Source organism: Ambystoma mexicanum, chromosome 2q (assembly GCF_040938575.1).
Source record: "Ambystoma mexicanum isolate Mex_15411 chromosome 2q, UKY_AmexF1_1, whole genome shotgun sequence".
NCBI classification, from domain to species: Eukaryota; Metazoa; Chordata; class Amphibia; order Caudata; family Ambystomatidae; genus Ambystoma; species Ambystoma mexicanum.
The window spans coordinates 958,937,311-958,954,259 of record NC_090924.1 but is presented as its reverse complement, the minus strand read 5'-3'; the positions used below and the strand labels follow the sequence as shown (position 1 = coordinate 958,954,259).

General features: G+C 47.4%; 1 protein-coding gene across 1 annotated transcript in view; it reads right to left on the bottom strand.

The window, feature by feature from the left end:
• The window catches only part of LOC138569869 (ATP-binding cassette sub-family B member 5-like), a 1,230,756-nt gene extending 1,226,694 nt beyond the window's left edge, over positions 1-4,062 (bottom strand). Inside the window, exon 1 of the mRNA XM_069648261.1 lies at positions 3,950-4,062. The gene's annotated coding sequence lies outside the window, so the exon portion shown is untranslated. The remainder of the gene's footprint in view (positions 1-3,949) is intronic.
• Positions 4,063-16,949: the final 12,887 nt, after the last annotated feature.

Sequence of the window (16,949 nt, the reverse complement as noted above, 5' to 3'; positions counted from 1 at the left end):
AAAAACAAGGATTTTGTTTTCCTGAAAGAGGATGTTCGGCTCTTTTATGTCAAAGAAGAGATGCTGATAAACAACGTGTGGAGCTGAACTTCCCCAGGCAATTGAAGATCCAGGTAGAACAGTGGCAAATCATTATCCTGATTCAAACAGAATGCTGAACATACTTTAGGACTAAAACCATTTCCGTACCTCAAGACAACCATCTCAGTTAAGAATTTCAAATAAGCATCTGAAAAAGTCAGAGAACCTAGCTCTCCTATGTGACAGGCAAGAATTCCACTTTCCAGGACACCCACCTCACATCAATCTCCTAAAGTGGTTAGAGCAAGCTTAACTCTGGTTGATGAAGAACCCATGATATATCCCAAGCTGTGACTTTTGAAATTCTTCAGAAGTCTAAGAGCACATTATTCAGTCACAGAAACATAATTTTAAATCAGCCCAAAAGTATTGTATTTTTGTATTTATTTAGATTTATATAGCGCTTAAGCCAAAGCGCTCTACATGAGGAACAAGCAATTACAATAAGCAATACATAACATTGAATCAAACCAGAAAACAGTACAGGGAACAATTTACATTATTGTTGAGGTTAAGTGCATATGGGGGGGACTAAGTGAGAGAGGAGGGTTAGAAGGTGAAGGAGGAGGAGGATTCAATGGAGAAGGAGGAAGCGGAGAGAGCTAGGGGGGTGAATGGAAGAAGTAGGATTTTAGAGAGGTGTGAAATGAGGGGTAGGTGGTAGTAGAGCGGATTGGGAGGGGAAGGCGGTAAGGAGGCGGTAAGGAGCAAGAAGTTGAAGGAGCGGAAGCGGGAAGGGGCACAGGGTGGAGGAGAGGGAGAAAGAAAGAAGAGATCTTTAGAACGGACAGAGCGAGGAGGGGTGTAGAAAGTGAGGAGGGAGGATAGGTAGGGAGGGGAAAGACAATAGAGAGCTTTTAAGACAAGACAGAGGAAGTTGAATTTAAGCTGGGAGTGAAAAGGGAGCCAACCTAGTGAGTCGAGGGAAGGGGAGATAACGTTGTGAGGTGAGAGAATGCAGAGGGAGAGGATAGTGGAGTGGTAGATGGATTTGAAGGGCGAGAGGTGGGAGGAGGGGAGTCCAAAGAAGGGAGAAGATGAGGGAGGAGATTAGGAGTTTAATAGCATGGAAGGTTATGAGAGGACAAATTTTACGGATATTGTAGAGGTGGAAGCGGCAAGATCTGGCAGTGAGAGAGATGTGGTGAGAAAGAGAGAGGTGGGGGTCGATGTGGAGAGCAAGTTTGCGGGCATGAGGGGAGAAGGAGAGTTGGGAGGGGGGAAGAAAATTAGGGGAGGAGGAGAGGGAGGAGGAATAGTATTGGCAGGGAAAAGTCCCTGAAGGCTGATCACTGTAGATGAATGGTGGAAACCATGGTTGCTTCCTTGGTTTGATCTCTTTGAAAAGTCATTTAATTCGATTCTCCCTTCGTCTACGTTCATGCAGCTGGTTCCAGTGTTGTGGATGGTGGACTCCCTGCCCTTGCTGATAGGCTTGTGATGGAGTCACAATGGAGAGACAAGGAATGAGGGCAAAACAGGCCCCTGGTGCCAAGGGAAGCTGCCAGCTCTGTAGTGGTGACCTTGGAGGTAATATATGTAGGACCTCCCTGTGTCTTAGTGCCTCTTCCCATTCACGGTTTTATATCCCGACCAACCCCCACTCCCCCCTACTGCGAGGTTCTTAGATACAGACACTTTAAATGTTTTTCACCACACCCCAGGACATGTCAGAGGAAGCTGGGGTGCTGAGATGTGCCAGTTAGGATCACAATCTATGATTGTGGACACCAGGGAAATGTAGAATCAGGGAGCGAAAGGTGCTGAGTGAGTGTGGTTTGTGGGTCCTACCATGATCAGTATCGCCCACTTTTGAATGAAACCCAAGGGAGACAACAGGCTCCCAGAGAATGAAGGGACAGCAATGGAGAGAGAGTGAACACCATGACAGGGAAGCCATGATAAGATCAAGCAGCCTCCATCACTGGGTCTCCCTGACTACACTATGGCAGGTCCTCTAGAGAAAGGCTTGTTAAAAAGTTAATCATGCCAACACTATGGGGTACACCTGGGCAGGAGTCCTCACTGACCGCCAGCTGATGACATAGGAACACGTAAAACATGGCCCAAGAGTCTCCATTCGGGCCTCATTGCCCCAATTTCCCAATAACCCATAATATGTATAATATAATATGAAAGTGAACAAAGACCGGTCCAAGGAAAGTGTGTTTGGGAAGAATGGTCAACAGCAAGGAAGTGCAGGAAGTGAGAGAGCGTGGCGGAGAGAGGAGAAAGGGGCATGGAGAGGAAGGCGATGCAGAAGGGCAAGGACAGAGAGATGAAGGAAAGTGCAAGGCAGAGGGAGAGGAAGGACAATACTGAGAAGAGGAGGGAGGGACAGGCTTCTGAGTGGATGAGCGGGATACTGGTTCTAGATGTACGGTGCCCACAATGTTAAGTGTAAGCCCAATATTATAGATAGGGTCATTGTTCTAAATAATCTAGATGCCTTTCTGGAGGAATCCAAACCCAGGGGAAATTTCGGGCAAGAAATAATTTGCTATTTTCAATCATCAGCTGCTAATGACTCCTAGTCTCACAGGGTTCGAACTGAACAGTGTTGTTCCTGGCCTTCAGTGGCCGAGTGACAATTATGACAGTGAAGAATAACTATAGGCAAACTAGTCTGCGGAAGAGCCAGTAGATAAAGTCCTGGGTCAGAGCAAGGGCGAACTGTTGTTCCTGGAGAGTGATGCAGCTCGCCTTGATGCAACAGTCCCAGTTACTGGAAAGTGCTGAAGTCCAGCATGTTCAGTTCAGTTAAGACAAGGCTTTTTGGAGACCCAAAAGTGTGTTCGAAATTCTTCGTTACTGCGGTACAAAGAGGCTTTACAAAACATAACATAACAGGTGTATTTGTAAAGCGCACCTAAATGTAAATGTACAATGATCTCTCACCAGTTTAGAACGTTCAACCTCACATACACTGGCCCTGAAGAAGCGGATCAGTCTCTAAATGGTTTCCTAAAGGTTTGTAACGTGTACTTCAACCCATGCGCTGTTAACATACCATAAAGAAAGATTATAGTTCCATGCACATTACCACGCACTTACACTACCAGTACATGTAAGTAACATGACCTTCCTTCTCTTTGAATGTGTTTACACCATTTACATTGCAGTAACGTTGTATTGCCGCATGTAGTTATTGGTCAGGAAAAACTAATTTGGATAAAAGGTTGATACATATTGTAGTGCTTTAGATAGTCTAAAAGTCCTACACCAGATTCAGTGAAATAAAAAGCTTATTTTTCTAGTGATTCTATTCACACACATAGTTTCTAATGCAGCGTGGCAAACACTGATAAAACACCATCCACACACCGCCTTACTACCAAAGTGAGACCAATGTCCCGAGGAAAAGAGAAAGGAGCTGGCTGGAAGCCATGGAAGCCATTACTGCAATGTATTTTGAGGTCACGCTCTCTCTGTTCAGGTGTATTACCTTAATGACCAGACAGCCCGGTCTAGAGGAGTATCTCACTGGTAAACACAGCCTGTTGGTTTGCTAAATGTTACACAACAATGACCTGATCAATGAGGAATGTGATCCCTCCAATAAGATACAAAGAGCGCCCGATTATATTTAACAGCAGCAGAACCCATCCACCCTGGAGTGACATGAATATAGTCAGTGGGAAATAAAATGAAAGCATAGTAAGGCGGTGAGGAGATTTTAAGAACGAGTTCTCGGGCAGAGGACACAAGCACAACACAAGCAACAAGTGAGCACCCAAACAACTGGTCAACACACACATGTCCACATTTATGAAGTAAATTGGAAATTCCAAGATTACATTGTATTCAATAAACATATTTTTTGATGGGTCAGAAACATTTGGTTCCCCAGACCTATATATGATCTTACCTGATTCGTAAAGAAGTACGTTTTCTGCGTCTTCTGCAGAGTAATAGTTACTCCCTGCCTCACATTCACTAGAACGTCCCCGAAATACATTACATGGATCATGTTAAGTTGTGTGGTCCAACGCTAGTGAATGATTTCCCTCTATTTACTGCCTGTGATACATTCTTGGTTCTCTAACAGTGCACTTTAAACTTTAGCTGACGGTAAAATGCCAGTGCGCATGCTTTAATAACTACATGATGGCATTCTTATGCAATATCCAGTGACTCAAGCAAAGAATAATAACGATGACCTGCAATTCACCTGACGCTTTAAGGACATGGCCATGGACCCAGCATCGATGGTTTTCATATTAAAGGCACATTTGTTTGCAGAACTGGTTTGACGATTCATTTAGTAAAGTCAGACAAAATGTGCTAATTGAGTTTCTAGTTGTTAATAATTGATAAAGGCATGGCATCCTGTTTTGGCATCTAAAACTACCTAAAGGCACGCCGTCCGTCATATTATTAATTTTGAACTTTTTCAAATGTATGCTTTGTTTTGAAAGTCGCGCATTAAGGAGGACAAGCTGATATCTAAGGATACCTCCACGTTTTAGCAGACTGGAAGTGTTTCAACACAACTAATATGTCATATGGGCACATTTATTTCCATTGGGCCAAACATTCAAAAATAGCAAGAATTCTACGGCGCTGGTTGCACACTTATACATAACATACACGACCCTGGCGGTAAGGGGTTAACGCCAGCGTTAGCTGCGCTGACCCCTTACCGCCAATTACGAGGTCCCCTAGCGCCATGGTGCTTTTAACACCTGTTTTTAGCAGGTGTTAAAATCCATGGCGCTAAGGCACCATGGAGTTAATTACGCCACCGTAATTTACGGTGGCGTAATTAACGCCTTCCCCACTCCCATTATGCCCTATGGGTCAAAAATGGGAATGGGGAAGGGTAAATGGGGATTGGGGACTTACCGCCCCGCCAAGGTCAGAATGGGGCGGTAAGTCCGCCAACCACCATGGCGTAAACGTAGTTTACGCCATGGTGGTAAAGTCACGGCCCAGGCGGTAACTTACCGCCTGGGTCGTGATGAGGCCCACTGCATCATTAGGACCCAGGCGCTAATGGGTTAACGGCGCCGTAAAAGGCTGCGGCGCCGTTAACCTATTAGCGCCTAATTACGGGGTCCCTTTGCGGGACTCGACCTTAACGGCTGGTGTAGACCAGCCATTAAAGTAGGGTGCCGCAAAGGGACCTCAGTGCTAATTACGGTGCCGCAATTTGCGGCACCATACTTAGCGCCTTCCCCATTCCCATTGAGCCCTATGGGACTAAAATGGGAATGGGGAAGGGCCATGGCAGCATGGGAAATTACCGCCCCGCCAACCTCGGAATGGGGTGGTAATTCCCCATTCCGCCATGGCGGACACCGGCATGGACCATGGTGCTAATAGCACCATGGTCCTCCGCCTGGGTCGTAATGAGGCCTGTAACATGTCATCCATTCAATAACGTTAATTAGATCATTATTGACCCTCTCTCAGGCAATCAGAATGTTCAGAGTGCAGCCAATAACTACTGATAATGACTGCATTCTGAGCATTCTGAATTCAAAATCAGAGAGGGGGAAATTCCCTGTCCCCAACTTTTGGCCCTGAACTCCGCCTCGGCCATAACTTGCGGGTGGGTCATTATCCTGCAATAACGTCCCCTCCGTCGGTTTATAAGGATTTAATAATGAAACTCATTTAAACATTTTCCCCCAAAGTTGGCAATTTCAGCTTCTAACAATAGAAAAGTAATAAAATGGCACAGCGGGTTACCATTATGCAACATAATCTCTTTATTCTTTGACAGCAGCACGAAATATATCTTTTTTCGAACATTTTCCTTTAAAGCACTATGTCTACATGTCCCATCATTTCAATTTTCCAGCTCAGTATACATACGAATGCCTTTCACTCCTACAACTTCTTCTTTTCTTGCTGCTGTCGGGACAAGTCACGCTCTTCTCTTTATGTTTTATTACACTCACTTTCTATTTGCATTGTTGATGTCTGAAGAAAACTGCTTTACTGTGATCTCTGCTTAGGCTCTGTTGCATGTCACCCCTGTAGGGGGACATGGTATCTTCCAGTGTGTGTTGTGGTCACATGGCTCCACATGTGACCACGTTAATAAAAGGGACGAGCTGCTTCCAGCTCGTTACTCAAGACTGAAGCTGACTCCGGTGTCGTCCTTTGTGTGCCTGCCTGGCACAGCACCGCGTGGTGTAGGCCCAGGGACCGGGCCCACCATGAGGCCGGCGCCCCTGCTGGGCAACGCCGTCCTAGTGTGTCCCTCGGCCATGTGAGGTGGGCTGGGGTGGCAACCCCAGCCTGGGTGCCCCCAGAGCTGGGGCCGCGGTGAGCCGGGTGCCCCCGGCCACGTGTGTGTCGCTTCCGGTGATCCGGAGCGGCTGGGGCAACCCCCACCCCTTGTGTCAGCGGCGTGATCGCCGCCCCTGTGGGTTCCGTCGGGTGCTCCCTGACATGAGTATGGGGCTGCCCGGTGACCCGGAGCAGCCCCCAACAGGCTCCATAGCTGATGCTTGAGAGGGTAGAGAGCGCTGTTTGTTTTGAGTGCCAAGTCCTCTGGGCATTATGTGTGCCAGGAGGATTCTCTGTGGGACAAGGAGGCGGGTGCCAGTTTGATTCCAACCCTTTTGGGACGCCTGGTTTGTTGAACAGTGAACCAAAAGAGCCATTGAAATACATTTCAAAGTGGCCCCATATTATACATTTTCAGCAAGCCCAACCCGTTTCCTATGAGAACATTTGAAAATAAAATAGGTCATCACACAAAAGAGGTCCAGGGTGCAGAGGCCTTATGGTAAATCTCCAGAGTTCCCTATAGTTCCCTATAGGCCAGTCCAACCCTAGGAAGGTTGCTCGCTGGCATGCACGCCGGTGAGCGTTGTGTTGATTAAATTTGGTGGTCACTTTCGCTGTGGCGTGAAAGAGGATGGCTCATGTCAATGAGTGTCCACAGAACAAGTGTATTTAGAATAAATAATGAGTTAGGTCCACTCTCAGGCGTGGGGTCAGGATTTCTTTGTTTTCCCTTTTTCTTCCTGGATGCAGCTGGAGAGCAGCCTTTAGAAATACGGAGGGCGGTGCAGATGAGTGAGATTTCCCTGTGGAGGAATAATTTGATGCTTCTGAAGCCCTGGACACTCAAGCCTTTGCTAATACTGAATGAGCCTCTTATATAGATAACTCTATTGCAGATGACTAGGGGAAACTATGAAAGTTTCTATCCACTCCCTCTTCTAAATTTCTGAAGCACAGGGCTCTTTATTAGCTGCAGTTTGCTCTTTGGTAAAAGGCTCACCTACCTACACAGGCAGATGAGGGCGCATCTAGGAAACATCTTGAGGGCACAGGGGATAAGAACCGCGTTTTGTCTGATAAATCCTTTCTCCCTGGGATGTTAATGAATGTCCAGGACTTTTTTTTGGGAAGGGCACAGCCCTCCCACCCCCCCGAGGCGCTTTAAAGTATGGCAAGAAGCATTCAAGGCACTGTAATGAACCAAGGGGTAGGCGGGACAGTGAAAGGGACACTTTCCCATCCAGTAGGACCCCATGCTAACATCATTAATTGTAGCATATTCATATGGTCCGGCCAAAGACACGGATGGCATCGCTATTTTGCGTAGATATTAATATAATTAGTATAAATAGGTACAAGCAGGGTCGGACTGGGACATAGGCCTGGTCACCCAAAAAAAAGTGGCCCACCCCTCGCTTCACGACCCAAGACCTCTGATGACATCACCGGACGTGATCTCATTTGACCCCACCCCAAACTGACATCCCTGGAAGCGATGAAACACAACCTTTCAACCCTTGACAAAACAGGAAGTGGCATCAAATAGCATTGTTCCTAAGTACACTAAATTACTGTGAATCCAAGCAGACGTCCAAGGCTAAATGGTAATATGTTATTGTATAGCACTTATGCTTAAGCTTTTTTTTTATAGAACAAATATGCATACAATATCACCCAAACTGTGTTGGTACTCAATTTTCGACATAAGAAGGATGAAAGGTTTTTTGGAAAAAAAAGAAAAAAACATTCTTTCTTTTTTTCTATTTTCTTTTCTTCCAAACAGGCCCAGGCATTGCCAGAAACTGGCCCCAACTCCTCAGGGACGATTTCGACCCGGCCACTGGCCAAAAGGCCAAGGGGCCAATCCGAGCCTGGGTACAAGCAAAGGCTTGTGCAGTAAGCACGGTAAAGGCGGCTTTGCATGCGCTAGGCCCAAATCCACGAGGCAACGGAAATCTACAGTCGTGCCCAAGCTCCCATAAGGACAGTTTGCAGCCCCACCCACCACACTGTTTGTCCATTGTTCTTGAAAGTGTTGCGAAGATGTGTCTTTCACACAAAAGGAATGTGCCCTACAAGGCCGCGATTAGAGGCCGGCGCCTGGTGGGCATGTTATCTCACTTTTGGCCAAAGCACGACCGAGCCCATTCCAGAGTGACCACGAGTTATAGCCCATATAACTGACTACAGCTTAAGATCCCTGAATTCCATGTCAACGGGTACCCTTTGACCATCAACCCTAAAGTAACAAGTCCTGAAATGTTCAAAGAGGATGGACAGGATGTTTTGTTGCAGCGACAATCGTGTGATTTGTATTGCAAGGGGCTGGAGGGATAAATAATAGTTCAAATGTGGGTGGAAGACCTGGGAGTCGGATGATGCTGAAGGATCGAAATGTGTGGGTGACAGAGTGCCCTTGAACCTCCTATGTGTTTGTTTTGAAGCCTGCCAAGTGTACAGTGTGAGAGATAAACAAGCTGTATAGAAGTATAATTAGTTTGTTGTCTGACCTTCATGTGAGAAAAAGATGAGCCCCGCAGCACCCTGAAGAGGGATGGGCAAAATCACTGCCTCCTCCCCCTCCGATGAAATATATGATGCAGAAGAGGAACAGAAGATATCGTGTACACCCATATTATTTCGGACCAATTCCTAGTGCTCTGATCATTGACAAGTATGTCGAGAGGTACCCACTCTGCGAACCTTACAGATCAGGTGCGGTGCTAACCCTACCCAGAGTGGATGAAGATCCTCAAGCCACAACTAAGGAGACTTCAATTGATCGTGTTGACTAAAGCACCAGGAAGCGGAAGCCTCTGATGTCGTTAGAGACACCACAACTTAGCAGTGTTAGACAGGAAACACACGTGCCATCTGCACAATGAAGCACAAACACACACTCGAATACACAAAGAACACAGATGTACAATTCTATAGTTAGAGGACAGATACACGTACATACTGCCATTGCTTTGTTATTTTGTCACTAGCTTAAACGCAGCAACTCAGAAACCGCAAGAAGCAAGAGATCCCAAATACAGCTTGCAAATGCTTATATGCAACTAACCCTATGGAGCTGCAGGAGCATATATGGGACCTGACAGAGCCAAGTTTGATCAACATATGGAGAATATAGACTAGCACAAACATATATGAGCCATTTTATGGCTTAGAAAATTTCCAGTTAACTACGAGTCCTCAGCAGGAGCTGAGCTGAGGCGCATTCAGGCTGCACAGAAGAGCAAATGCGTGAGACAGGGCCCACATCCAAGGCCACCAGATACGAGTGACATTCCATTCCCTGAACGACAGTAACAGCAGCCACACTAAAAGCGAATGATTCCTTATAATTCAGAGTAATTCAGAGGTACAGAGCTCAAAATCGCAGTCTCTGAACACATGACCCGGCCGACTCCGATGATGAATTGAAACCGGCACTGGGAAGACGAGCAATCTCACGCCGTCAGACAGAAGCTTGCAACAAAGATGTTACACTGGAAACAAGTTTTGCATGATGTGAACGAGCACTCTCATAGTCTAAGGTGGTAAAAGCAAGATACAATACTGGCATATAATCACTCTTATTACCTTGAGAAGGTACACCAAGAGCTGAGAACCATTGTGGATCCCAGGACTGGGGAGACCAGCGCTAGCCAATCACAGTTCAGGAAGCTACGGGTGGGTAGCAAGGGGCACAAACCAATGGGAAGACCCTCACACTGCAACATTGTAGAAGTAGAATTTTATAGGGATGAACCAGGACAGCCGCCTGACATGTGAGAACCAATAAACTAAAATGTATAGTGTCCTCTATAGGTGGACTATTACTCTATACCCACTACCTGACAACAATAGGTTTTTTGGAGATGGGCCCAAGTTGTGGCGTCATTCTGATGACAGGAAGATACAAAACTGGCCTGCGAGCCAGAGGACGTGGAGACGTTCCAGGATTTTGGTTATTCTTGTACTGATCCCAGTTGGTTTTGGCTGTAATAAACCGCAGTTTGAACTTGCTGTCTGACTGGGCCTGCGTTCCTTTTGGGGGAAGGTGTTGGGGCCTTCCGAGAGTCTGAGTCTGTGAACTATAGTACATACCTGGGAGTTTATCCCCAACAAGTTGGGAGCAGAGGATGGTTCATTGCGCCAGCCCGGCACAAAGCTGACTCCTTCGCCACTGAACCTGAGAGGCTGTGGGACCCTCGCATATTTCGAAATAGACGGGAGTACGTGTGCCCATTCAAAGGTCGTTGGGAGCTGTTTGGAAACCATCCCACCCGAGATTAGCAACTTGTCCAAATCAGACCAGGACGAGGAGGCAAGCGCCTTGACGGGGAGCCGGCAGCTGAGCAGTGTCAGCGCAACACGAAACATAAGTATTAGCCCAGACTGACAGAATGACAGCAATTGTGGGTATGAGGGAGGGAGGGTATTGAATATTGTTTGGTAGTGTGGAGTATTGGTGAAGCAGTGTTTAGTAGTGAAATAGTATTGTTCAGCACTATTGTAGTGGGTGGGAACAGGAGCAGAGGTAGAATCCCTTTTTCTATGTTTAGGGCACATTCTGTCTTTGAGGTAAAAGGGTCTGGTGAATGAGAGTAGTAACTCCAAGGGCTTGGATGACAGAAGATTTGTGAATTAAAGCATTCCTGTGAATTGGGCGTTTTAGCTCGGGACATAGATGGTATCCTGAATTGCGGAAGGTGAATTGACTGGTTAAGTCTCCTGGACAGAGGCATTTTACGCGTTAGGCGATGCAACGGGTGCAGTTCAATCACAAGAGAATATTGGTATACTCGGTCTGGAGAGCAGAAAGACAGCTGTGGGGTTGCGTGGGGTTTGGGAGTAACAGGTTACTGTTGTGTGTGCGCGATCTTCCATCTACCTGTATTGTGCATTTAGCTTGGTGATGTCACACTTAGAGTTGTGCATAGGACGCAGAGAGTTTGACAGTGAGGAACTATCATTGATAATTTGGGATTGGCAGACGAGGTGATCCAGTGGCAGTGCGGGGAAGGTGCGTGCGCAGGATTGTGGTTGTGTGCCTAAGGAGGCAGCGATTGTAAAGGAGGTCCTGTGCGCAGAGCATGCCTGATAGGGTGAAGAACCAGAGCGGCTCGTAGAAACTGAAACGTATTACCATTGTTTTGTAATCCCTTTATTTCTGAATACCAAATCATTAAAAGCCTTGACTTGAGGTCAAGTAAAAGAGGTATCGACATGTATCAGGGTAACAGTGGGGGAGTAACTCCGCTTCAGAATTTATGTAAGAAACTACCCTCTTATAAGGAGAAGGAAGATCTGTAAAAATAGCATAGAGTGGCCCAAAGGTACAGAAGGTAAATTAACCAAACCATGGCCACCCTGTGGTAGTTTCACCAAAGACGCGCAGCAATCGCTGTTGACACACATACAGGGTGCTTACAAGGGAAATAAATTGACCAAACGCATGGCCATATTTGCATTGTGGCGCATGTTTTAGGAGGGATAAGGAGAAATGGTGAGGTGTCAGGGGATGCTAATCCAGCATTAGGTGAAGGAAGAGGGGACTCACCCCTCCACACCTTCCCCTGCCCCTCCAAGTGTAGTATCCGATGACACAGACAATGAGCAGGGAATGTACCCCATAAGGGAACTAAGAGCAGCAGAGAGGTATTCAATTCCAACATATAAACCACCACCATACACTAAGGAGGATAAGTAGAAAGGTGGAGGACAATCAGCTAAGGACTCAGGAGCAAGTGAGGAGGGGCTACAGCGCACAAAAGAGGAGTTCAAGGGAATAAGCACAAACGAGTGGATAGCCACGCAGGTGCTCTTAAAACTTAAAGGGAAGACAACTGGAGAGGCATAAGGGGCGACTGAGGCAATAGAAAGTTTGCAGAGGGACTGTGACATGACAGACTGGGCAGAATTGATGGACGAGGAAGACAGAAGGGAAAAAGATAGAGAAGTGAGGTTAGAGCGCGAAGACAGGGAGAGAAGGAGAGAGGAGGAATTGGAGCGGGAAGGCAGAGAGCGAAGAAGGGAAGAAGAGAGGGAACTTTTGGAAAAGGAACGAGAGGAAAGAATAGAGCAGGATTTTAAGGAAAGAAAGAGAGAGGAACGGGTGATGAGGAACAAAAGGGAGAGAGAACTGGAGAAGGCAGAGAGGCGGAGCAAGAGAAATGCAAGTTAGCAGAGATGGAACAGAGGAAGTTACAGCTGGATAGACTGATGAGAGAACGAGCCTGTAAGGAGGAAGTATCATAAGCAGTGGATCGTGGAGAGAGGAGATGGGGGGAAGCCCTGCCCATGGCCAGCGCAGGGCTTGCACAATAAGAGCATTTTGGAACACATGTCCACATTTATAGTAGCGAAATACAAGGTGAAGCAGCTACAAAAGAGAAAAGAGATACTTGATCTTTGGTGCATGTTTGAAGATGCAGAGACTCAAGGTAATGAAGTGGAGGCACAGAGAGAGAGAGAAGTGAAAAGTGCGGGAAGGGAGAAGGAGAAGGTGGGGCGCAGTTAGGGACCAAGGGAGTATATCCCTTGACACCATATCCCGCAGAATGGTACACTAATCCAAGCTATGTACCCGCTACAATAGGCATCCCTCCCACGACAGTAGGGTCCCCCGCAGTGTCAGCAACATTACAGGCTACCGCTCCCCCACCTCCATATATCCACCCACCTGAAGCACCAGCATCAACGGAGTACAGGTCTAGCGAGTTTCAGGATATGTTGATAGGTTTGCTAATGGAACTACAGAGGTTACAAACATCCCCAGAAACAGGAAGGGAAGTAAGTACACTAAGAATGGGGGCGGGAGAGTGGAAGTCAGGGTAAATATTGCTTAAAACGGATATTGAAGGTATAACACATGTAGGAGTTGAGAAGGAAAACAGCCCGGGTGGGTGGATTGTCTTGGGAGAGAAGACTACGGTGCTGGGAGAAAATGTGGAGGGAGGGGATGCTGGCACGTTCACATAGAACCCGACTGAAGATGAAGGGAGAGGGGAAGTGGTGGTTGAAAACACCCCTCAAGCAGAAAGTATATGGGCGGGAGGCAGGTTAAGGAACAGAGCTGGCCGGGTGGCAATAGTCAAAAGAAGAGGTGTTGTGAAGAAGGGTATGGGAAGTAGAGAAAAGATGCAAATCCCCCTTATACATAGGAGGGAAGGGAGGACACAGTACTTGCCTTGGCCCCAAATGGATAAGAACAATTTGATTAAGGCCCTCCCACAGCTTAGAGCAGGGGTGAGAAAGTGGATATATGAATTAAAAAAACAAATGGCAGGGGTGCCCCTGGCAATAAGGGATCTGAAGAGTTTACTGGTTGCCGTAGTTGGGGATCAAGCTGGAGATATATGGGTTAAGGCTGGATACCGAGGGTTACCTTGAGGGACGATGCGCATGATGGGGCATTGTTCAATGGAGTTAGATCATTGGTTTTTTTTGGATAAAACATTTTATTGGCTTTTAGACAAAACATGCTAACAAAACAGTGGTTGTAGGGACGTCTCATACCTCCTGCCTTCGCTGGTTGATACAACACACACTTTAGAGCATTGTTATGGGATGCATTACATATGGCCTTTCCTGACACCCCGAGCTACAGTCTTTGATGCAATATACCATGGGTGATGATGAGGACCCAACAGGATTCATTCTTAAAATGCAGCAGAAGTGGAGAGCGGAAACGGGCGGGCCATGGGATCATTCAATATCATTTTTCTATTTTATTGTAAAGAGGGGTTTGCCGAAGGAAGTACAGAAGGTAAGATTGTGGGTATTGAGGCAAAGGGGTGGCCAGAGATACAGAGGATAATAGTGCATCATTGCAAGAGGATTAACCACATAAGTGCCAAGGACAAGGTATCTTGTCCTTGGAATTCCCTGCGGGTTGCCAAGGACGAGATAGCTCATCCTTTTAGGCACTCTGTATAGCAGGGATCACTCAAAACTGTAAGCAACCCCCTAGCTATGTGAGGGGGAGGTCCCTCTTCATGGCCCAGGGGTTGGATTACCTTCAGTTTCACATTGGCGTGCGTAATGCACGCCGGCCTGAAACTGAAAGTAAATTCACTGCAGCCATTTTCAGCTGCCGCAGTGAATCGAGAAGGTGAGAGCCCTTCTCCCTCTCCCTCGATCTCCGACTATATTTCATGCCAGAGATTGAGGGAGGTGTCATTGGAAAGGGGAGACTCTCCCCTTTCCAACAACACCTTTTTTTAAAGCATTGCTGGTCGCGGATCGGGCGCAGATCCCTCGATCCGCGGCCAGCATTGCCACTAGACCACCAGGATCTGTTTGTTATGTGGGGGAAGGGTGGGCTGCTTACTAGGTAAGAGGCCACCGAGCCCCCAAAGGATGGGTCTGTAGGTTTGGGCCCCCTGGGGGCCATCTGCCCCCCAGGGAATGCCCAAATCCCTAAAAAAACAATGTTATTCATATGTTATGTAATCGGGGTGGGGGACCACCAGACCACCAGGGAATTTTGGCAAAAGAAAGGTGTGTGGCCCTCCCCCCACCATAAGTGGATGGGGGGCACATAATGTAGCCATCGCTGGGGGCAGATTTCTGCCCCTAAGAAGGGGCATCTGCCCCCAGGGAGTACTACATGAGATCCTCCCCTATACATTTGGTGTGGGAGGCAGGGCCACCAGACATGAGAGGGCAGGGACCCCAAGGATGGGGCTGTAGGTTTGGGCTCCACTGGGGGCCATCTGCCCCCCAGTGAAGGGCCCAAACCCCTTAAAAATGCAAAATGTATTTATGTTAAGACATGGGGTGGGGGACCATTGGACCACCAGGCAATTTTGTCAAAAGAAAGGGGGTGCCCCCCCCACCATAAGTGGATGGGGGGCACATAATGTAGCCATCCCTGGGGGCAGATATCTGCTCCTAAGAAGGGGCATCTGACCCCAGGGAGGGCTGCATGAGATGCCCCCCTTATCTGCCCCCCAGTGCGGGCTGCATGAGATGCCCCCCCCTCCATTTGGGGTGGGGGGCAGAGGGCCACCCCCTTTCCATTACAACATTCCCAGCGGTTTAGGGTGCCCCTCCGCATCCCCAAAATGCAGCCTACCATTTTCAATTGTTTTCTTTGTTTATCCAACTTCCCTTGGCGCAGATGGGCACATTAGTCTGCCAATCTGCCCCCAGGATGCCCAAAACCTACTGCTCCATCCACTGGGGGGACAGTCACACGTTTTGTTGTGGCCCTCTCCCTCCAACCCAAATGGATGGGGGGACCTCATGCTGCCCTCCCTGGGGCTCCTTGGAAGGGCTGCATGAGGTGCCCCTCACTCAATGGGGCTGTAAGGTGAGATGCATTCATGGCACTGTAATGAAGCAGGGGGACGGGGGATCAATGAAAGAGCTGCTTTCTCGTCCAGTAGGAGCCCATGATAACACCATCAATTATAGCATATTTATATGTTACGGCACAAGGCATGGGCGGCATTGCTTTCTTGCGTAGATATTATTATTATTACTAGGTAGAAGAAAAGGCTTATGCGGTAAGCACAGTAAAGGCGGCATTACATGCAGTAGGCCCAAATCCACGATGCAACGGAAATCTCCAGTCATGCCCGAGCTCCCATGAGGACAATTCTTATCCACACCCACCACACTGTCCATTGTTGTTGAAAGTGTTGCGAAGATGTGTCTTTCACCCAAAAGGAATGAGCACTACAAGCACAGGATTAGAGGCTGGCGCCTGGTGGGCATGTTGTCTCACTTTGGCCAAAGTACGACCCGGCCCATTCCCGAGTGACCACGAGATATAGCCCATAAAACGGACTAATCCCTAAGATCCCTGAATTCCATGACTCTAGGTGCCCTTTGGCCATCAACCCCAAAGTAACGAGTCCTGAAATGTTCAAAGAGGATGGACAAGGTGTATTGTTGCAGTGACAATCGTGTGATTTGTATTGCGAGGTGCTGGGAGGAATACATTATAGTTCAAATGAGGGTCGAAGACGTGGGATGACTTGGAGGGAGTGAGTGAAATGAGCGGGTGAAGGTTAGAGTGCCCTGGAATCGCCTCTGTGTCTATTTTGAAGCCTGTCAAGTGTATGGTATGAATGATAAACAAGCTGTATAGTAGGAGTAAAATTAATTTGTTGTCCGATCTCCGGCGTGAGAAAAAAAAATGAGCCCCGCAGCACCCATGTGATGGAAGATGCATGGACTGGACTGGGACCAATAAACTGCCATCCCATATGGATAGAGGCAGAACCTGTATAGGGTGCATCCAATCCGCTGTGCTGGTTTTTTACTGTATGTATTGCTTTGTTTATGACAATGTTTTGCTTTAAGAGCTTCTGCTGGTACCCTTCTTTGGCAGAACGTTCTTGGCAGCAGAGTTATTTTTTGTTGTTCTCATCTGTGCATGAGATTAAACTTGTTAACCTTACAAGATTGACTTGGGGTTTTCTTCCCTAGTGGGTTACATTTTCTCTGGTGTGAGTGTTCAGGGGCTTGCCTTCACTTTGTTCCCACAAGACCTTCTGGCCAGGAGGTGGTCACAATACAGAAGAATCATGAACATGCCATTTTAGCTCTGGTGCCACCTGTGGATTGGAGTCCCCCACAGGATATATTTTCAGCGGGGATTGATAATTTTCCTGATGCTCCTT